Source organism: Passer montanus, unplaced genomic scaffold, assembly GCF_014805655.1.
Source record: "Passer montanus isolate IOZ18808 unplaced genomic scaffold, ASM1480565v1 scaffold170, whole genome shotgun sequence".
Taxonomy (NCBI): domain Eukaryota; kingdom Metazoa; phylum Chordata; class Aves; order Passeriformes; family Passeridae; genus Passer; species Passer montanus.
This window is the reverse complement of record NW_024364271.1, coordinates 389,993-414,113: the sequence shown is the minus strand read 5'-3', so window position 1 is coordinate 414,113 and position 24,121 is coordinate 389,993. Positions and strand designations below refer to the sequence as shown.

Sequence of the window (24,121 nt, the reverse complement as noted above, 5' to 3'; positions counted from 1 at the left end):
CCTCAGATTTTTATTTTCCCTTAGTAGTTTACTTACTGGAAAAAACTCTGCTGTCCACAGGACATTTTTTATATTTTCCTTATATCTATATCTTCCACTGATCAAAGGCATGTCTGTCATATTGGATGTGTGATCTTCATTAAAACATGAATCATACATTTCCACTTTCCCAAGATGACTTTGGAATAAGCCATCATGGATATTTATACTATATTTAAACACATTCTATTTAGTACCCAATATTTTCTCTAAACCTTTAGTTTTGAGCATAAGTGTTGGGGATTTTTTAATGGATTGGGAGGGGGATGGTTTTTAATACTGATAGGTTATTAGTTTTTAGATATGCATCTTGGTATGGCAAAATCCTGCATATAAAAGATTTGTAGATTGATCATTATGTGGTAGAATTTCAGTAACAAAATCTTGCATAATAGAACTTCTTCCCTGCAAATATGTAGCAGCAGTTTCTTCAGGAAATCTCAGTGGGCTGGCATATTAGCACCAGGAATGTGATTGTGCTTTAAAAACGAAACTGGTTATTCAAAATATCTTTCTTTTTGCACAAAATAATCCTAAAGTATCTATTCCATGGGTCAAATTTGATACTTCCAGTGTACCCTACTGATGTGCCATAATTCTATTGTAGACATCAGCTTTTGTTTTAGTTAGAGATCTGAAACATAGAGGTATGACATGTTAAGAACAATTTACTTCTATCTACTATCTGTCCCTAAAACTGCAAGTGGCATTGTCTTGCAATATCTTGACAATTGGTTTTGTTCACATAGTTTTATTGAAAAACTATAATGCAAATTATAACTGCGTAAAAATGTAAGTAAAATATTCATTCTCATATTCACTACCTGGTATCTTCAGGTGGCCACATTATAGTGATATAATATTGGGGAGAGGGAGTCTATTAATTTCTGTTTCTTTTTTTTTTTTTTTTATTTTCTGGATAACTGACATATTATTGCAGTAAAACATATGTAGGGTCAATTCATGCTGAATAGTTATTAGAAACCATGATAACAAAAGTCATTACACTGCAGTTCAGTTTTGACAGTAAAATTTCTGCAACATTATCACAAATCCTCATGCATTAGTGCAATGATCCTTGCTAGAGTTTCATATTAGAATCAAAAGACTGCTGTAGCATGCTTGATACAAAAAGTCATGCAAGTCAAGTGAAGTTCTTTTATACTTTTATAGATAACATATTTTCATATCTTTCTTGTGCATGTGTCTGACTCTGAGCCCTCTTGGATGTTTCCTCCATTAGTATGTTTCTCATCTGGGTTATAGCTGTTTTAAAATAATGTCCCTGTTGTTTAGAAAGGCCAAATATAAAGTAAACCTGACAATGGGCACTTATCAGTTTAGGTAATGAATTCCTTCTGATTTTCTTGTTCTTAAATATTAACTTAAATGAAAAAAAATACAGCTCTCCTATAAAGAAAAAGTAATTTCTGATTCTAAACTTTGGGTTTAGTTCGTTTATCTCAAGACCATGGTTTATTTCATGTCTTCACAAGACAAATAGTGAAAGTGCAGTTTAGATTTTGGCAAAAACTCCCACCCATTCCCAATTTCTTACAAAACCTATGGGAAAAATAAAACTGTCAAGGATTCAGTGTGAAAGAAATTAAAATTATTATAGAAAGAACTTCATCATTTTATCTCTTTATATATTAAATCTTTAACCAACTTTCATAACTATTTTGATTAGGGAGATAGATGGGTAATCAAGCTGACATTTGGGTTTTGACAATATAACAAGACTAGATAGCAGCTAGTATGTAAAAATATGTAGTTTGCAGAATTTTTAACTGAAATTCTCTTTGCCTTAGAGCTTTGATACTATAATATGTTGACAGAATAGCCAGTTTCATATGAAAATATGAGGGACAAAGATATATCTTCAATAAGCTTTTTATTATGTAAATTTCCTAATCTTCCTTAGAGCTAATTACATTTAAACAATGTAAACATCAAGTTAATGTTATAATTAAATTTGAATCAATAACTCAATAAGTTCAAATGACTCAATCAGAATATTAATGCAACAGGCAACCAAATCTAATTATTAGTTTTGATAGCAAAAGGATGTTTTTGAGCTAATTTATCGATAAGTCAGTCTCCCTTCCAGATGCAACAGCCGTTTCAGTGGCTAATCAGGTCACGGTTTTGATGCATAGGACAACAGTTCTGCAGTCACAGAATGCAGTGAAGTCTGTAGAACTTCAGTGTTAGTTTAATCCTAGCGTCTCCTGTGAAGTCTCTTCGCTTTGGTTTGAGTTTGGTTTTTTTTCTAAAAAAAAAGTAGGAATTTGATAATTTAGTTAGGCATTTCATTTTAAAGCTGAGTGTCCTCTGATGCCTGGAGAGTAAAGATTATGGAAAATTGCTTTTTTTCCCCTGCACAGCCATAGATATTTAGAGGATACTTTCCCCCCATTTTTTTTTTTACCTCAGGGACACCTGTGGTATTAAGACGAATTATCTGAGTAGGAATATTACTAGTTTTAGTGGCCTACATTTATTACAGTACACAGTTCTTTAAGTAGAGGGGTGTGAATGGTGATGCCATTGGGCACTAGACCTTGATTCACAAAACCAGCAATTTTGACTGCAGATCAAATTTTCCTCCCCAGTGAAATGACTTGAGGAGAAGAAATTATTCAACCTTTAAGGGGTATCAGGCAAATATACAGAAAAGATCTTTCGTAAAACATGAAAGAATTTTATCAGTAGGGGTTTCTTCATGTGCTGAATTGCTGCATGTCAGTAATGTCACTTAGAAATAAGTCATCAAAGAAACATGAGTGAGCTCAGTTCTTCAACCAGTAGCTTTTTACCTTATTGCATGAAGTTTGTTTTTGTTCTTTCCCAGTAGATTCTACCTCTAATAAAAAAGAATGTTTAGGTTTTTTTTCTCTTTATCTCCACTTCCTTTAATGTTTTTCCAGACTCTAAGAACCAGACTGAAGAGAATAGGAAAAGAGACAATGCAGAAGGGTCTCTCTTGAACTAAGCTAAGTAGAAAGAGTTGGGCATTGCTAGCAATTCTATTAGACCATCAGTTCCAACATGTACATAAACATTAATATGTTTGTGTGCACAAATTGCAGGAAAGGCCTGGTCTGAGGCTGATCAATCCTTGGTCAGCTGTGGTTGTGATCATCTGCCTTGTTTCATGTCTGTGAAAACACTGTTAAGGTGATGTCTTTTAACAAGCTTTGCCACACACTTCCCTTAGAAAGGAAACCTTACCCTGATCCTGTTTTGTGAGATTTTTATACTGGGAAATCTGTGTATGTGAGCTGACTTGACCCTAACATAAGACTGTTTTTTCTGCAACATTTTACAGAGACGTTAGAATTATTTTTAAGTTACAGACTTCTTAAATTAAAAAAAAAAAAAATCAGAATCAGGAGTCAGAAGAGCTTCATTTCAAGCCCCTCTTTTATATTTTTACTTTCTTTCTCTTATTTACATCTAAAGTAGCCAGGTTAAATGGCTCCAGAATAATAAACAAATTTCCTGAAGAAATGTCCAAAAGTTCAAAAGATAACCATATCTTATCTACTTGTTAAAGCATGGTGCTAGTAAGACCTAGCCTGTGGGTTTGATCCCTGTTCAGGCCACTGACTTGAGAGCTGGACTCGATGATCCCTGTGAGTGCTTTCCAACTCAGAATGTTCTGTGATTCTGTGATTTTTAACTGCATGGATTGATAGTTTGGGATTTACATTCTTATTAGCTGCATAAACTCATGTTCATTCAGATTTAGTTCAAACTTATATTAATATCATCATTAAGGTCACAGAGTTATAGCCTAATCTTGCAAATACTTTATAAAAATATTTGGTGTCAAATTAACTTGACTTAGTAACTGACAAAAAAGCCTTGTAGAAAATATCATAAAAGAATAAATTCATATGAAGAATGTAATTCTATGTAAGCAACCATTTCAAGGAATCTACTAAAACTGTCAGCAGACAGTTCAATTTTGGTTTTTTCAAAACATGCTTACATGGGATTTTTTGTTCAATTTGTACACATAGATAATATCCCATCTTCTAAGAAGAGCAGGTAGAATTGCTGTCTCATGTACTCAGGATAAGGAATATTAAGAAAAGTGGCATAACTACAGCTACCAGACATCTTAATTATTAATCTTACAGATTAGTTTAAAAAATGAGAGATGGCTCACTCCAAAACAGAAATTTGGAGTGAGAAAGAAGAAACCATTTTATTCCTTGAAACAGAGAAGGGAACTGATTCATGCAATGATTCACATTAATTTTCCAAATCAGTAATTTCCACAAAGACACAGAAAATAGCCTAATGCAGATTTGGTTGAAGGCCTCATTAGCACTATGAAAACAAGGATCAAGATCTTATGAAAAATACCTATCTCAGAAAAAAGAACAATTAAATGGTTTAGACTATTTTGGTATTTGTCATACATCAGTCTGTTCTGGCATTCAGTGATCCACCTGAGAGTGCTACACTTCACTGTGTATCACAGCCATGGCCTGCTTTGAAAACAATATTATCACTATTGCTCCTTAAAAGCTGCTCAGGTTCAGTTCCAAGCGTAAGATTGAAGGGTGGCCACAGACTGTGCAGGAACTGCTCAGTGATGCTGAGGGACAACATCTCACCCCTGTTAGACACTGAACTGCCCACCACTGCACGTATCCCTGGGATTGAGAAGGGAGTATACTAAGAGCAGATACGCCATCCTGCTGTCCCTGAAGTTTTGAAAATATTGATATTGGGATTCAAACAGTTGTGTTGGGGTTTTTTTGGGGTTTTTTGGGGGTTTTTTTGGGGTTTTGTTTTTTTTTTGCGTTTTTTTTTTTTCCATAGGAAGAACCAGAAGACAGAACTAGAGGGGTTTCTTTTCACAGTAACGAGGGGACCAAGCAATGGCTCTTGGAAAGCATTACATTAGCAGCTGAAAGGTACACAGTGAGCATTTCGTTTTGTCTGGAAGGAATAGATGAAAGAAAAGGTTTTTTTATTCTTATGCACCTTCTCACCTTTCTGATGGAGATACCTGACTAAAAAACAAATTAGAAGATGTAAAACCAGAAAGGAGTTCATCGTGTCTCCCAGTCAACCATTTACTGACAGTGCTTTTTTTTAGCACATGTAAGGTTAACAATTAAGATCTTTAAGCATTATTTTTAAAACATAGCCAATAAAATATGAAAGCACATATCTGGAGAACAAAGTGGTTTGAAAACCTTAATTTAAAGTTTCAGAGAAACAAATAACATTCTCTCGTTTCCCAAGAACACCTGCCTGAATGACCAGGTTACAAATTATCCTTGGATAAGTCTATCTTGGTTTCTCACTGTATTTTCACACACTGTGAATAATTAGTTTTGAAGGAGACAAAAAGGATGAAATACTCATTAAGATGTTAATCTAACAGTAGAATCCCAGCCAGAAAGAAATTTTAAGTAAATGATACTAAAAAAAGTAGTTTCATCAGTAATGCTGAAGGAAGGAACTTCACACTAATATAGGTCCAGATCTGGGCATGATCTGAAAGGCATTTTATCTTCTTCCAAATCTCTGCTCTAAATCAGACATGAGAATATTAATTTGAGTCTTTCACTTCTTGAGAACCCTGAACCCTGGGGTTTTGGAGAACAGACCCTCCTTGATTTTCTGGGTTTGAGCTTTTACCCCTTCACAAGATTACTACTTATCAGGGAACTTCCAAGGCTGCTGACTGGTACTCCTGCTCCTACCTGGCCTGCATACTAGACTTGGAAGCTTTTTCCTTTCTCTGTGGGTACAGTAAGGGTGTGGTGGGGTATCAGAACACTTTTTGAAGTGTCACAGAGGCTTGGTTTCTAGTGTCAATCTCCCTTCAGTGAAGAGTAATTTTGTCCAGCTCAATTTTTTCTTGTCTGGAATTAGGCTGAGTCTGTAAGTAATAGCACTTAGAATATTAAGATGTGACAACACCGATACAAATAATGAGAACTAAGAGTAAAAGAAAAACTACATTTGCTCTATTTACACCTAAAATAGATGTCCATTTCCATCTTCAAGTAGCTTTCTGCTTCCTTCTCAATAATGTGGTTGTCAGTGTTTCAGGTTTTGGGAATATTCCTCTTCTCTTAATGTTATACCTTACATGCTAGGGTCACTCTTGCCTTTCAAAATGTCTAGGAGAGCAAGATGAATTTAACATTCTCCTTTAAACTAGCAGAAAATGAGATTCAAATGAATAAGTGAAGCTTTATTAGAATAAAGGTTTGTTCTATGCCTTTGTAAACTTAAGTGTTTGGTAAGCAACCCTTTCCTGCAATGAGCTGTGAAATTCTAGCACATCCCTTTTGTGGATATTTGATATTTTACAGCAAGGATATGCCTTTCAATCAACCTCAGAGGCCATGTCAACTTTCAAATTAAAAACATACTGATGTCTAAGAAATTAAGGGGGTTTTGCCTGCTGCTTATTGGTTGCTATCAGACACTGATTGCAGTGGGTCAGTCTGTTGGGGCAATGGTTTTGGGGTGAGTGATCCCCAGCTCCTTCAAACTGACTCTCTCTCATACCTCCTGTTTTTAGTAGTATTTACATAGCCCTTTCTGTAGAGCAGTGTTGGTAGAAATTTTCAATCTGACCTGCCAGGTACATTCAAAAATTCTATCAATTGTGAAAGAAAATTTAAAGATCCCGTTATGTGTCTTGATTATAAAGTTAATATGACATTAAATATATATACCTTTGTCTTAAATAACTTAGAGATGAGACTGAGTGCTTCCTGAAAAATTTTAGGCTTGCATTAAGGGAAATATTTTACTGAAAGTTAAACTGAAAGAATACAAGGCAAACTGCTTTTTCTTCCTTGCCTGAAGGAATTGTATCTAATGCCCTGATCAAAGGGGTCTGTAGGACAGGAGTGTGGTGTGTCCCTGCCACAAGACAAAGACAGAAATGAAACAATGATCTAGGCTAGAAATTCACTTCTCTAGGGAGCAGCTGTAGTACACTGATTCATGCTCTTGGGTATGAATTGCTGCAAGTCACTATAAGTAAACCCAGGATTTGATATTTGTTGGAATAAATGCATCATGTAAATATCTTACATTTATCTAGCCCTTTTAATAAAAAAAAGGTATTCACATGTTCTGAAAAAAATTTGCTGAATTGAAGAGTGAAAGACTGAATGCAAAAAAAGAGATTAGGAATGAGGAATCGTGGTATGAACAAGCACGAGAACTGATCTAATTTCCAGAGAAAAACCATGTTGATGCAGCATTTCCCAATGTAATTTTGTTAGTCTTAATATGTTTTACCACTAAATCTGGCCATTCTTGACATTGATTTCAGTGCATTTTGTGTAATAGGTCAAGGGAAGTGGTGTTTATTGACTGCTGATTGTATATGTTTTTCCACCTGAAGTGTTATTGTTAATTGACATTCTCTTTCATTTTCCTGAGATAATTTTTACTCTATTTGGATAACTGCCTGAAGTTCCCCCTTTGTAAACTAGGTCTCTCTCATGGCAAATATAAAAAAATAGTTTTGAAAATCAGATAAATTGCAGACACAAATCCATCCCTTCAACAACAGAACATTAAAATAATCAGATTCAAGGTAGTTTGTCAAACACAATTTTCCTTTGGTGTAAATATATGCTGTCTGCCCTGAACTAAATCACCCATTTCTAAATATCTTGTAATCTTGTCCCATACCGTTATTTCTAGTAATATTCTTGCAAAAGAATTTTGGCTAACTCTAATGGCCTAAAGTTTTCTGAATAATTCTTTTTCTCCCAAAATATTGTATAATGTTCTACATCTATTACTAGGTGATTATAGGTCTTATGTTGCCAGACCCTTTATCTCAATTCTTGGAGAGTATAAGACCTAATTCTGGGTTTTTGCTTTCCCTTATGAAGTTTTTATTGTATTTCAAAGAGTGCCTTCAGGAATTTTGTTGGTAATTGTGCACATAGGGATAGGGGTGGTACTTACCTTTCTGATGTCAGGGCTGCATGCCCAGCTTCCTTCAGCTGATGAGAGCAAATTGGCTGAAGTAACACATCAGAAAGAAGCCCAAACACCATTTTAAAAAATTGTGATCAGATTTCTGCATTGGTAAATTAGTAAATAACACAAGGTTTTCCTCTTGTTCTTCTTTTGAGAAGTCCAGTGTTGATCCCTCTACAATTACTTGTGTTAGCTTTAATTGATTCCCAATGTGTGCTTCTCCATTTTTAAGGTGCCCAAAATGGCTTTATGAAGACAGCAACAAAGACTCCAATAAATACTTCACTTTCTTCAAATGTTGTATTGGAAGTACATGTTCCTTCAGATTCACTGCAATAATGACTCCCTTTTGTCATTATTTGACTCCCTTCCCTGTATTACCCTGTGACTCTTGTGTTCCGTATGTTGGGATCCCAGTAATGCTCCTTGTATGGTTGTTCTATGAATAAATGGACACAGGCAGGCAAAAAATCTCTCACTGTTTACCTCATTCAGTGGCAGGCATAGAAGGCAGTTATACACTTTAATTGAAAAAAAAAAACAAAAACAAAACAAGTGAATTGAAATATCAAGATTACATTGTCAAAAATAAGATTTATACAAAGAATTGATCTGCAGCCATGAATGTGCTGACTCTGCTAAAGCTGCATAACTTGCAAAACTTGGTTTTATATCCATGAGCTTTGTCAGTACTCTCAGCAAAATCTGGAAATTCTTCCCAGCACCCACTCCGCAAAGGAACCACCTTCCTGGGTGCTTGTCTCCTATATACAGCCCTCAGAGGGCACACAGCTGCCACCAGCCTGTGAAAACTCCGTCCAGAGAAGTGGTAATTGACACTCTAGAAGAGGGCCTTAAACTAAGGAGTAGAGTTTTTAATCTCTTGGCCTTAAGTGACTGTGAACACTGCTTGATTTCAGTGTCAAGTCCAGATTAGTTACCTTAAAAGACTTCTGCAAACCCCAGAATCATAGAATGGTTTGGGTTGGAAGGGACCTAAAAGATCATGGATGGGAGCCCCATTCTATTGATTATTCTGTTCTCATTCTATTGCAAGGCATATGACAAGAATTGTACAGACTTCCACTCTGCTCTGGTAGCTCTCTCCACCAAGGTCTCAGGCACACCAAATATGCTCTGTCACTCCCCCTATCCCTGCTGTGCTTTCCTTAGGCCAGCTGAGCCTAAGGAAATGAGCCTGACGTACATCATACACAAATACCTCTGTGAGGGCTTCTCTGAAGATGTGAGTTTGCACAGGTGCAACTGGAAAACCCTCTGGATACCTGGGATTGTTGTGATGGACTGTAAGATAAAAGGAATCAAGCCTCATTTGCTGAACACCCCTTGCTGCTGTAAGTTAAGGAAAAAAAGATAACATTTCAATTTATGCTTCGTACATTTGACCTAAAAGTCAGTGAATTCTGTAAAATACTTATTTGTTACATTCTTTTTTTTTTCCAGAGAATTTTTTCCAGATAATTATTTGCAGTATTAGTCAACTAGTGTCCTTTGTGAATCTGCTTAAAACTGCAGTTTTGTAGAACAGACAAAAACTTTCTCATCTTGAGATGTGACAAAAACAAATTCACACCCACTCCTTGCAGAAATCTCTATCATGCTACACAAGCTAATATGTCAATATTTTGAAGATATGTTTCTTTGGCAGCATATTATACATGGAAATTATTTCTATTGTGTTTTTCCTATATTTATCTGAAAACAAAAGTATATCATATCATTTCTATATATATATATGCCTTCTAGAGATTATATTCATTTCATACATCAAATTCAGGATAAGCAAAATGTCAAACTTTGTTTACTAATTTAATACTTTTCTTTTAATATCCTGTTTTGGTTCTCTAGTTATAACACAGATGCACCTAAAGTTCGCTAGAAACATTTGCCATTAGCTTCTTCTAAAAAAAAAATTAAATTTGAGGATAATCCTACCTCCAGAGCTTATTCTGTTCCTGGCCATTGACTGTGACAGTGAAAGGCTCATCTGAAAGCAGTGGAGCATCCCATCTAAAAGCATAAAACATATTACATTTCATGAAAAAGCTAATTCAGATTGTTTAATTCTGGTAATATTGCCTCTGTCACCTTCAAAATCAAAATGTTCTTTCCTGTTATTATAAAGAAAACAACCAAATTGCTTAAAAACCCATTTGAATACACAGCTGCCTTATGTTGCATACTAATTTGATTAAAAATGCTTGTGCCTCACCAGCATTTTTTGCATAAAACACACTAGTGAATTTAACAAAGAAATATAAATATATTTTGGCAATTTTTGATGACAGAGTGTGCTGTAGTGTCCACCACACCCCTGGACCGAACAAAGATCTCGGCACAGGTTTGGGAGATGTTAAACTGAATGTCTTGCTGTATTTGTTTGCTCAATGCTTTGGGCACTGTGCCAACCTCATTGCGAATAACTGCATTAGTCAAGTGTATCCAAATTATTACAACACAGCGTCCATCCCAGTTATTGCTGTTGAAGCATTTTCTGAATCTTCACATCGCTACAAGCGTTTATTTGAGGGGTGAGATTTGTGTAAATTCGGGACAACTTTAATTTTAGATGGAAAATTGTAACATCTTTACAAGGTGCTTGTTATTCCTAGAAAGAGTAATTAAGCACTAATTGCACTACTTTTATTTACATATTGTGAATACCTTGCCAGAAAAGAGGAACTGCCATGAAAAGAGAATGAAGGGAAGAGGAGAGCCAGAGAAGTCATTGTTTTTTCACTTGAAAAAAAATAAGTATTATTAATCATCTCACCTTCTTCTATCTTCACTATCTTCAGCTTATTTGTCTAATTTGGACCTAGATTAAGATGTTGCAATAAGTCTTTGTGGACTTCTGTTTGCCATGCTTTGACAAGGGAGATGGCAGACTGTATGTGTTTTAGTCTTTACTTTCCTTGAGAACATCCTCTTCCTAGTGCAGAGATGTCCATTCTTTCTCACCACAGCACCCCCTGAACTAAGGCATGTCTGCAAGCCTCAAAACATGTGGGTCCCCACCTCTGCACTTCAGAACATCTTGGGTTAAGGTGCCTGGGTGGCTCCAAAACAATCAAATAATATTGAGCTTTGCAGCCCTCACTGGCTCACTTCTCCTCCCAGCTGCCCATTTGTTTTGCTCTGCAGTTTCCAGCCCAGTGTAATGCTGGCCATGAGGAACAGTTCTGACAGGAGAGAATGCTGGAGCTGCTTGAAAGCTGCATGTCATTCAAGGGATAAATTTGGATCTTTCCTGCTACATGCAGCAGGCTGGCAAGGCAAAGAAATATCTCTTCTCCTTGTTTTGGAACCAGTGTTTTCCTCCTCTTACAGTGGATGGCAGTAAATTTTTTTTCATTATCTAGCCTCAGTGAAGGAAGATTTAAATCTGCCACATTAGTGTTGTGTCCTTAAGCTTTTATTCTGAACACCAGGTTTATCAGTAATCTGTATTTTATTAAGCCCCTTGTCTGGGAGCAGAAATTGTGGCCTCTTGTACCAGTGTATATGGCTGAGTTTGTAGCAGCTGGGAGTTTTGCTGGTGCACCTTATTTTCCAGGAAAGTATATATGATTGGACTATGAAAGTGTAAATTATCATCTGGTAAACTTGCCTAGAAGTGGGAAATTGGAGTAATTAAAAAATATCTGACATTATATTTAAAAGAAAAACCTCTAAATTTTCTGTGACTGAAATTTTTTTAAGCCATTGGCTTTGAAACTGATGTTTTTCATATAGAAAAATATCATATGTATGAAAAACATATTTTGACACAGACAAAACATTGGAAAGATGTACACAGAATACATTATATATTCTATATATTACATATATTTTACATATTTTATGCTCATGTCAATGTTTTCTTGCACTGTACTAAGTCACAAGTAATTTAATAAAGAATAGAAACATTGAAAACCTCAGAAATTATCAATATTTAATTAGAAAGCAGAAATATATTTTGGTACTATTTTAATGTAAAAAAAAACCCTGAAAGTATAAGATAATGAAAACTTGGAGGACTGTTTCTTTGGTGGAAAACTGAAATTTTAAATGTTCTTTCATTCATGTTTAATAACTGCCAAGTATCTTTTTATTTTTGTTTCTTTTAATAAATGTTGATTTAATGGTGAAAAATATAAATAGCAAAATATTTTGGAAACTTAAGCTACTGCCTTCTTTATCAACTCCAGAAGAATGTTTTCAGAAAATATTTCCTCTGTCTCACTAGGTTTAGTAGAAAATTGTAAGTTTTAATGCCAAACCACCAAACACATTTTGTCAAAGATAAAGTAGTCCTGATTTTTCCCACACAAAGACATTATTGTCCATCAGATGCAGAATGGTGATGCCTGTGTGCAGTTCTGCAAACAGCAGCACACACCAGCAGTATGGTAGATTATCCTGCTATGAGTGAAGGATATATGATTTCCCATTCAGGGGTGAACATACCTGCACAGGTGGACATACATAGTATGGATAGATGGACAGAACTTATGCAGATATGTCAACCATTTAACTGGAGGCACAACTGCCACGTCTTGTGGTGCTGTTGGTAAGTCCATACAGTCTTTTCAGCTGCACCACGATATTTCTGTGCCTGCATTAAATTGCCTCACAGTGAACACTCTTTATATAGTAAAAGAATGCACAGTGGCTAAATGACAGACCAGCCGATGCGTGGTAACCTTTTCATGTGTCAGAGCCCTCTGACAACTTGAGTTTTACATATGCTTTTGGATTTTTAACACTAAATCATCCATTTGCCAATGTTGTTACCAAGCAAAAAATTATGCTGTTGAATGATCAGAGACTACTTTTGCTTTATTTGAGCAAGAATGGACATTTCTCAGAGTTTCTCAGATTGTTGTGAGACTGGGGAAAGAATTTAATTTGGAGTTGTTGTATCATGAGGATAGCTAAGTGTTGTTTTGATTGGATTGTACTCTGGTGATGCCACTGATACATGCATTTTTGAAAACAATGCTCATGCAACAAGACTTTTGTCTGTTTCAATAGAGCAACCTGAACTTCTGTGTATGTAGTCTCTCTTAACTCTTTAAATACAGTTTACTCCCCTCCTGGCTGGTTTAATGCTACCAGAGTTTGTCTACGGCCAGAAATGCTGGAGTAACTAAGGCAGCCACACCATTCTTAGATCTCTGAAGCACTTATGGTGCACCTACTCCCCAGTGGCAGTGTGTATGTACCCAAATATGTGGGTATCCATATGGGTGTATTTATCCAAATGTGCTGGGAAGGTGGGGGGCAATGACAGCCTTTGGATCAGAGAGCAGGTCTGAGAGACACAGAGGTAGAGTGCAGATAACCAGCTCTCTCTCATGGTAACATTTTGACATTCATCAAGAGGATTGACATTCCTTTCTACCATTTGGAAAATGCTATACCCACCAGATATTTCAAATGGCTTTTTTTTTTCATTTGTGGTGAAGAACAAAGGCTTAGGATAATTGATTTCTCCCTACTGCCGTGTGGAGCATCCTGTGAAAGGGATTATCTTTGGTTCCTTTAGTCAATATTTTGCCAAAATATTTTCTTCACAGAAAGCAGGTCTTGTGAAGAACAGTGACCACAAAGAAAGATATAAGACTATATCTCCTTGCAAAATTATTTCATCTGTTACACTTCTGACATACCTATAGAGGAACACATAGGAGCATGAAAGGGAATTAATGAAAGATACTAAATCAATGTACATGAGATAAAATATGTTCCCCCTTCCTTTGTCATACAATTTCTTCTATTTAGATTGAAGGTGATCAAAGTATAGCAAACAAGCCATTAAGAGAATTTCTACAGTACTTGAAAGATCTTTAGCTACTCAGAACCTCTGTGGGGAACCCAGATTTCTGCAGCCATAATTTCCTTCCAGAATTAAATGAAAGACAGTTCTAGTGCAGAATTATGGCCAGAATGCTGTAATTTTCTAAAGTACTGCCCATGACCACAGAAAGTACTCTCAGCCACTGAATAGTGACTGACAATCAGTTCAGTGAAGTCCAGCTGCTGCTTTGAGTCTGGGATTGGAACATGCACTCTGGGACACTGGGGCAGCTACCCTGCAAGGGTATTTTATTAAATTAACAGTAGTGAATGGTGCATAAAATTGTCACTAGGATGAATTTATTATAGAATAATTTTATTCTCACATTATTCTGTATGGGGTGCTACCCCAACAGAGTTTCCAATTCAGTAGCATGCCTGAAGCCAGGGGGTTCTATCAGCAGTGTGTCAAGGGGTGCCTGGCTCTCATTCATATATAATTTACTCCTATTATATGAGATTTTTCTATTTTTCTGCACTAACAGTTGTATATTTTCTAATGAACGTTTAAATCATCTGGGAACCAGGGTATAAATAGAGTTTCAGTATTTTGTGCCAAATATGGATTGTTTGTCTTCCTGTTAGTTATGGATTGTGAGTGTATTATTGCTGAAGGAAAATTTGGGGGGTTTTATTTTTGTTTCATGTATTTATTTACCATTTAATATAAATTACAGAAGCTTTTCAACTGTTTAAAATTAATTATGTCATTAGAAAAAATGTCTGAGATTATTAACAAAAACACATAAGCCTATCTAGCCTGCACTGGTCAGCTTTGTGCTTATTGAACTTGTGAAGGTAACTCTGACAGTATTTTGGTACTTAGCATTTACTAGCTGAATCTAGATAAAACCCACGTAGGTGCAACCCCTTCTTCTTCAACATTTTTCAAACAAACAAAAAATTAACAATGCTGCTACAGAACTGCCCCCAAATATAGATCTTTACCTTACCCGAATCACTGTATTATTCTCCTAAATATGCCCACCAATCTGTGTACAAATATGTAAATAATATTAAGATGGCTGCCTCCTGAAAGTGTGTTACCATTATCAAAAAGGTCTGAGAATGAGCTCAGAAAGAAAAGTACATCTTTAAAAAGTATTCTGGATGAAATAAATATTTGAAGAAGCTGAGTATGCCTGTGTAAGAAATCTTATAATTGAAAAATGGCAGAATTGAAATTGAAAATGGTTGCAGAATTGAATTCTTCATAGGACTTTTTTTAAAAGCTTTGAGAAGGACATGTTCTTTGAGCCTAGGACTGTATGTCTATTCATCTTGACTTGTTTAAACCCAGTTTGGAACTAGGATTTCAGCATATGTTTCAAAAAATCTAGGGTCTTCTAAGGCCACACTATTGAATGTATATGGCTAGATTTTTCTCATTCCCTTCCCTTGAAGCTCCACTGGTGACTTTGCAGTGCATGCAAATATCAATGCCTGCTCTGAAATAGTGCAGAAGAGAGAACATGAGCTTTGATCTTTACCCTTCAGATGAGTGCCATAGCCAGCTTCTTGTTGACTAAAGGCACGAGTGAGCCCTTCTGTTAACCTCAATCCCTCGTTTTTCACATGTGTCACCTTGATATGAAATAGGATAATGTTTAAAGTTAGGAATAAGCATGTGGCACAGGAGGGTTCTTTCCTGCACATCCCTAATGCTGAGTTTTACTTAAGATCAAAGGCCATCCTTTTTAAAATGTAAATATTAATATATTTTTTTCTGTCTCTGTCAGTATACTTTTAGCTCAAATTGACATTTGAAAAGCTCCTCAGTAGCTCTGCAAATCAAACATTAAAGTTTAAATGCTGAAGAGTATTCATCGGTGCAAATATTTTGCTGAGGTAATAAATATAATTTAAAGGAATATATTCGATTGAAGACTATCATACTGTGTTGCTATCAATTTTTATATAATGAAAGAGATTAAATGAATCCTTGCTAATGCATTATTGGTATGTGAAGAACAAGAAGAAACAAATTACACACATTTTTCCACTTAATTATTGTGCTAGACACATTGTCATATCATTGACCTATTTGGTCATGCCCAAGTTAATCATGCCTGAACTTTTCCCAGTGGGAAATAAGCTTCTTCACTTCCTGTCTTGCAGGAATATCAACTAAAACTCAGTCACATATGCCCACAGCCTGATCACCGCAGCCCACCGTACCCGTCGTCTCCAGCAGTGAAACCGCAGTCTGCGGCGTGCCCGTGAGAGCCGGTGTCAGAAACCCATCACTTCCCGTGTGCCTCCGTTCAACTCTGTTCAATCACTTACTACACTAAATTATACCAATCTCCGCTTGGAAAAGCGTTCCCTTCCTTTTTTTTTTTCTTTTCTTTTTGTTGTTGTTGTTTTTGTTGTTGTTGTTGTGTTTTGTTTTGTTTTGTTTTCGGGGGGGGGTTTTTGTTTTGTTGTTGTTTTTGCAGGGAACTGTTTTGTCACACTGAAATAGAGTTTATGTGCAGTGACAGCCTAATAAGCCAGCAACTTTAGTCGCTTATTAAAGTCAAGCATGTGTCTTTGTTTCATGTTGCTAATGATGTGGAACCGTGGAGGCCCGAGTATATTTCGTCTGGACGGTGTGGGAGCGAATGCTGAGAGCTCATTACTTGGCTCCCCATTGGAATCCTGCAGGCTTCTGCTCATTGAGGAGACTGTGGGGGCTTTGACAGAATTATTATACTGAATATTTTTAGACTCATTAACTATATCACCAAAGCAAAACATCTCTTCCTTAGATGCAAATGGCTGCAGCTACTGTGGCTTTGCTTTAGTTATTACAGAAAAAAAGGATGAAGCTTGAAAACAACTTAGAGAAAGGATTTTCATGCCCGAATGTTTGAATTTGTAACTCATGTTGGCAATGTGTAAGCCTTTTTTACCACATTTAAGCCACTCATGTCTAAGTGCCATTTAAAAATGCATATATTCAGTCTCATGTAGTAAGTGGTGCTCAATCCTTTAAATTTAGACAGCACTATTGAAGTACACAGTAAAATAGCAGCTTTTGAAATTCCACTTTCTATTCCAAGATGAAAAGATTTAAATGTTAAAAACTCATATTAAACTAATTATAGATGCTTCAGTTAAGCCTTCAAAGGTAAAGAAATTCAGAGTTAAGGCTAAAAATTCTGACTTTCCTTTAACCTAAGTGCTGGAACATATGTACTGTGCAGTATGAAAAATCACACACTTCTCCAGACCGTACAATCCCTAACCAAAACAGAATGATTTAAAGATGAAGAGTGAGACAAAATTTTTAGCCTAAGACTGAATTTCCTTGCTGTGATGGGTTTAAGTTGGCTCTTAATGTTACTTTATTGTAGCTTTTTGGGGTTTAATTGAGACTTAAGATGTACTTGAAGAAAAATATGAATACCTTAAAATTAATTCTTCAGAGCAAAGGACAGAAAATTGCATTTATGGCTCCATTTGTTGGAAAAGTGAGGTTGGCTGTGAACTGTACATTATTTCACCTTCTATAAAATTATATTTTGATTTCTTGATGGGGACCTTCTCTTTATGTTGTGTACAACCTTGTCCTCTCTAAATTATCAGCTTGAGCATTTGCCCAAGTACATGCACATTCAAAAAATACTACAGACAAGAGGGTTTTTTTCTCATAATGTGTGCAAGCATTCATTAGGATTTTATTCTCTAAAATTATTGGAGGTTAAAAAACAACTATTTTGATTCCTAGGCAGAAAGACATTGCTTTTATTTGTGGTTCATTTCCTGCTGTAGTATTCTCTGACAATGGTGACACCGTCTTTATACATCAAGAAGTTCTTCTTTCTATGACTGCCAGGGACTCTGGAGGGAATACTTCATATCTGAAACATGTCTCCCTTTGGGATTTCACCATCAGAATAACAGTTCTGATCAGTGGCCCATTAGAAAAATGTTGGTTTTTTTTCTTCTTTTTTTTCCTGAAGCTATGAAAAGGAATAGTTAAAAATCTGACAGATAAGAAAATTATACTGAATTGAAGTTAATTTTTGTGCACACAGGAATTTCATGCTGTCCCCCAAGCAGTAATTTCTTAAAGGTGCAAGGGGAGTTCTGAAGTTAAGCTCTGGGTAAGTGCAGCCACAGGCAGAGTGGGTGCAGTTTGTCTTTTGAGACGTTGCAGTTCCTGTTCATACATGTTTGTAGCACAGTGCTGTTTAATTTAGGTGTTGGGCAAAGTTTTTGAACTCCAGTGCCTCAGGCAAGGTTCCTAAACCTTTATGTTTAAGCAGTAGGTAATAGTAGCCCGAATTATTTCCTGGCAAGGATAAGCCTTTCTGAAAAATTGGATTATTATTATGGGTCCCAGTAAAGAAACCAGCTCTAAAACCAGCGGCCATGGTTGTTCAGTAAATACTTTATTCTTCCTTAAAGCTGCACAGAACTTTCCAAATTCAAGTGTAAATGCTCTGTTGGGAAAATTCTCACCTGCAGAACTGGTTCACAGTTGTGATTTCAGATGTTTTGTAGTAAAAATAGCCTGAAGGCAACACACCTGTCTAGGTATACATAGATGATTCACAGGAAATAGAATAGACTTGGTCTGTAGGCATGCAAATACAATTGTTTCATTTCCTACAGGCAGCATGATAATCAGTTTAGTAGATGTATTAGTACTATAAACAGCTATTAACTATCAGTTATTGTATTTACAGTCTTATTTACAGTCTTACATTTAGCCAAAATAAAAATCGTTGTATGATTCTACCTTTAATTTTATTAATTTACTTACTTTAATGTCTGTAGAGCTGTCTCTTCAGTTTTGGAGAGAAAAGGTATTGTTAGGTGGCTTGGTTTTTTCGGTTGTGGGGTTTTTTTGTTTTGTTTTATTTTGTTTTGTTTCTGGTTGTTTTTGTTATTGTTGTTGTGATTGAGGCTTTTTGTTTTGCTTTGTTTTGTTTTTTTACCTAAAAAGCTATACCTTGAAGTGAAAAACCACTGGTAACAGACATGCCTACTCTGCTGGGGAATGTGAATTAGGAGAGTTAAACTCTTATTAAGATGCATTTTTGAACTATACAATAAATATTTATTAGATTGTATGATAAAATTAAATATTGGTTCTACACTCCCAGTGACTGTATTTCAGTGAGTTCTGTATTATAAATATTTTTATGTCCAATGATATACAATGGTTTTTTATCAACCCTCTAGGTATTGTGTAGTTGCCAAAACTTGGCTTTACTAGACTATTGACCAAGTTCAAAGCTTTGTACCCTATAAGTGTTTTCAGTATTTAAAATTTTTCTATTTCTTTGCTATGTATAGCAAGATGACTTTGCAGTTAAATTTTACTTTTCTGTTGCCTATAGCCTTTATTCAAGATAAGACTTTTAAATTCATTTAGAATTGGTTGCCTTATGTGAGATAGTTATGGCACTGAACAGGTAATTTTTTCTTGATTTGGACTTCTGGTGGATTTATCTTATAAAAATGTTTCAGGTAATAGAAAAAGACATAGCAATATTTTTTTTTAATATATAGTACATATGATTGACCCCAGAAAGGGTCAGAGTTTAGGAGTCTAAAGTTTTGAATGAAATATTTAATGGTATGTTAAAGAAAAGTGATCACAGTATGGTTTTATGAGTTGTTTATTTTTTAAAAACCATCTTGTAAAGCTAAATTTATTTATATATTCTCTATTGCCTTTTCAACTCTGGAATAGTATAGAGCATCCAAATAAGCACCTTTTTGTATTAGAGGACCACAAAAATGGTGTGCTAATCAATCTAGTCTTTAATTGGAAAAATAAATAACTTTTTTTTTGTCTAGGATATGTCTGTGCTGACATTAAGGGACCTGTTCTGTGCTCTCCAGTCCTGCTGTCCTGATCTTTCAAATTGGGAAGCTTTTGAAGCGCAGTATTTTTCTCTCCTTCCTTGTCTGCCCAAATTTTCTTCCAAGAGAAAGCAAGATGCATGTGATGTGTGCAGGTCTTTGCTTTCTTTTCCTTTTTGCAGGAAGAGAAAACTGATTAAGATTAACTATAATTATTGTTACTTCTGCTGTTAGAAGCTGAACCTGTGTCCTGAAAAGTAGAAGAAAAACAGACATAGAAAAATCACCAAACCCAGAAAATTCAGCTTCTAACATTAATGCTAACATTAATTTTGTATTAACTAATACAAAATCTATTTATCAGCATTGGCTGCAACAAAGATTGCCAGCATTGCTTTTAAGGCACTTGATACATTAGAAAAGGCTAAAAAAATGAGACCATGGAAACCTTCTTGGGTTCAAGCCCAAATGGTACTTTTTCTTGTTTTCTACCATGCCAAGGTGACTTCGACAGTTCCACTGGCTTGACCACCCTACACAGTGCTTGACCATGGATTTCTGTCCTCTGGATCCCATCAGGGGCCTTCTGGCCTTAACTGGTGGCTAATACTACACATGACTGTAGTTCAGTTCCATGTAGACCCACCAGCGTAGGTTTTTAGAAAAGGTGAAGTTATGCATAGTATGTCACGAGGTGTGGCACAAGGGTAGTCCAGGGAGAACCTGAAGTTCTTCATTAAGTCTGAGTCAGCCTATGGAGAAATGGAAGAATGTGGAAGAAGATGGAAAGCTATTAGGGCCACTCTGCTTTCAGAGCCTGAGAAGGAGTTAAAGATGCCCAAATATCAGCTGTCATGTGTTCTGAACAACATCTATGAAAATCTTTGGGGGAGTGTTTCACCCTTTTTAGCTCTGTCTCACGTGGAATATTGTTGCACTCTCCAGAAATAGCCTCCCCCAGAAATACCCTGTTACACTCCATATGTTGATCTGCTCACAAACTCATTGCTTTGAAGGAAATGTGTAAAGGACTATAAACCATATAAATAAGGCTTTGTCATAATACATAGGGTCCTAAATTAACATTGCAAAAGCAACTGTAAGTCTGGCATTTCCTAACTTCCAAACATCTTTCTTTCCTTTTTATTATCCTTTTAAGGTAATTGTGTGTGATTATAAAGGCATTAACTAGAATCCTTTTTACATCTTTCATTTATCTGGTAATCGGGAACATAATACTGAATCTATTTGTGTAATTGTGGCTGTTAAGAACCTTGGAAATCAAGGTAGGTATAACCTGCCAAATAACTCATGGTTTACTAAAGTCACTGACTCCAGTCATTAATGGTTTAAATGTCTCCTCATTAAAAGAGTTTAACCAAAGATGTATTTTCTGTCTTGTTTATTACTGCCGCCAGCTTTTACCTGGGAAAAAAGGTTGAAAGGATTTATAGAAATCACATTTCAAAGAAGAATTATAAACCCCAAAGTTCTTGATAAACATAGTGAGAATCAGTCTAAAGCTAACATGTTTAGAGAAGACCTCTTTACTTTCATATGCACTTGAATTTGCATCAGTTCTGGAGAATTTTCTATGAGTTAGGAAAAGCTCACTATACAATCATAATCCTTGATAAGAAGAAAAAAGAACGTAGATACCAATTTTAAGATGAAGTCCATGAAATACATACATCTTTGGAGGAAGTTTTCAATAATTTTTTTCATATCTATCTGATTTAGTGCCTTATATTTGAAATATTTGTTTTGGAAATATAATATTTCTCTATTAATGGCTGATTTTGGTGCACTTCTAAAGCCTTTTTATGAGAAAAATTATGATTTCAAGAAACACATCTAAGTAATAACAGCAAATAAGTGAAAACCTGTCATCAACATTAATGAAACAAAAAACAAAGCAACTATTTAACATCTTGTGTTCAATTAATTTCTCAACAACAGAAACTGAGTTTCCAGTGCTACCCTCAGAGTTGCAAAGAGATGCCTGGCGTCTTGCTAGTCTGGTGTGTGTGTGTCCCCAGCACAGTTCCTCCAGACAGACTGCCATCGGTCTTGTCAGCATGCACGACTCTGCCTGTGTGGTCCCCCAAAATAGAGGCCGTGGTCTCAGCTCTGCAGAAGGGTCTCTGGTGGCTGACAGCAGAGCCTTGACACCCAGAGGTCCTGAGGTCTTGCCCAAAAACTGGGGCACAGGTCCTGAGCCCTTGTGCCACTGGAGCCAAGAATGTCAGTGTTTTAAAAGTCTGCAATTTCAGGGCAGTCAGCCTTGTCAGTCTTAATAGGCTCCCTGTTGTGGTGCTCAGGGATGAGGCATGGATCTATCTGGGCTAGAGCCTGGCCTCCTAGGAGTAGGAAACTCCTACTGCAGTTTCTTTGCTGCAGTATAAAAATGACAAATCCTAGGGGCCATTGCAGATGCTGAGCAAATTAAATTGCTGTTAATTCTACAAACATTGTTGCTTTTGGGTTCTTTTCTCATAAATTGAAAATATGGCTGCTGTCCTTGATGCCACTCAAAGGATCTTTGCCCCTCAAAGCAGGGTGTTAAAATAGAAGATTGGGCTGAGCTTGTTTCAGGCTTTGTCTGTCCTCTGAAGCAAGGACACACCCAGCTCAGATTTGTGGGTGCATGTCCTGGCTATTTCCCCAAGCAGTGGCAGGCCAAGACCTCACCTGTTTGAGGGTTCTGAGTTCCACTGTGCTGTGAATGGCTGCATGAAGAAGGGAAGGAAAATGTGTTGTGTTTCTATGCACCCTCCAGATGAGGGGAACAGGGGGTGCCCCATAGCACAGATAGCCTGAAGTTGAAAAATGAGCTGGTGAATCTTATTATTGCCACATACAAGGAACAGAAATGCCAACAACTAGTGCTTTTTTTCCTCTTAAGAAGTGGGTGAAGTAACTGGAAACTTCTTAACATATCAGGAAATTAAGACTTATTTAGCTTTTGCATAGAATCTTTTCAGTGACAAACAGAATATGGTCCTGTGATTGAAGATTTTATCAGGGACTAGAGACCTTATCTTACCACAAGATCAAGTACTGTTTTATCATTATGAAATATAATAAATCATGTACAATGGCACTGCAATCTAATTGATGGCTGCCAAACTGCATGTTGTTGAGGAGGAAAAGTGAGGGAAATATAATGCACACATGGAAACAACAGAATTCAACTTGAGTAAAAGTTAAGAAATAAAAGCATATTCAAGAACTTTTTGAGCAGTGAGAAGGCTAAATAAAGAGAAAACAGAGAAATGCACAAATTAATCTCTCCTTGACTAAAAATGTTCAAACCTACACTGTTCAAACCTACATTGTTGACCCAGTGCTAGTTACCAGCACAGTATGTCATTATTAGCCACCTTGTGTGATCCATGTCCATTTGAGTGGAGCAGGATAATGAGAAGAAAAACCACCTTCCCCCCATGCCTCCCTCTTTCCCACCTCCTCCTCCTCCACACCAGTAGCACAAACAGGGAATGGGAGTTGTGGTCAGTTTGTCACTGCTCAGGGAGATGAATCCTGCCCCTGCTCCAGGGTGGGGCCCTTCACAAAGGAAACAGTTCCCCATTAACTTCTCCAGCATGAGCCTATCCTAAGGGCAAGAGTTTTCCACAAACTGCTCCAACATGGGTCTTGTTGCACAAAAAAGCACAAACTGCTTTTTCCATGGGGTGCAGTCATTCAGGCACGGCCTGCTCCAGTGTGGGTTCCCCACAGGATCACAAGTCCTACCAGGAAACCTGCTCCAGCATGGGCTCCTCTCTCCAGGGGTCTGCAGATCCCTGCCAGGTGCCTGCTCCAGCAAGGGCCTCCTGCAGGTTCACAGCTTCCTCTCAGGCACCTGCTGTGATGTGGGGGCTTACAGGTGGATCTCTGCACCCCTCTGGATGTCCATGGGCTGCAGGAGCACAGCTCCCTCACCACGGGCTGCAAAGGAATTTCAGCTTCACCTTCTGGAGCACCTTCTCACCCTCCTTCAGCTCTGCCCCTGGTATATGCAGGGCTGTTTGTCTCACATACTCTCACTCCTCTCTTCTCAGCCAGTTCTGCTGAACATGGGGAAGCTTCTCTTAAAAGTCACCCCCACCAAAGTTGTGACCAAAACCTGGCTAGGCAAATCCAACACAACAAGCAGACACCAGAAGAGACACAGAATATGCTTTGAAATTTGAACTGCAAATGCTATAGCAAACTATTTGCTTACTTGACTGAGCTCTCTAAATTTGAAGGCTGGAAGGTTCTGTACAGAAGAGCAGGAAGAACACTAGCGAAGAAACCTTTTTTTTGTTTGTTTGCTCAAACTCTTCAAAAACTTAACACAAATAATGCAATTGGGAGTGACTCCAAAAGTATTTTTTCCATATTTAGTTAGGGTTTTTTTAGGAAATATTAAGGTGGGAATATT

The 24,121-nt window shown here is 36.7% G+C and overlaps 1 protein-coding gene across 1 annotated transcript in view; it reads right to left on the bottom strand.

Moving 5' to 3' along the window:
• The window catches only part of ASXL3 (ASXL transcriptional regulator 3), a 283,448-nt gene that overhangs the window by 248,373 nt on the left and 10,954 nt on the right, over window positions 1-24,121 (bottom strand). The gene's annotated exons all lie outside the window — the stretch shown is intronic.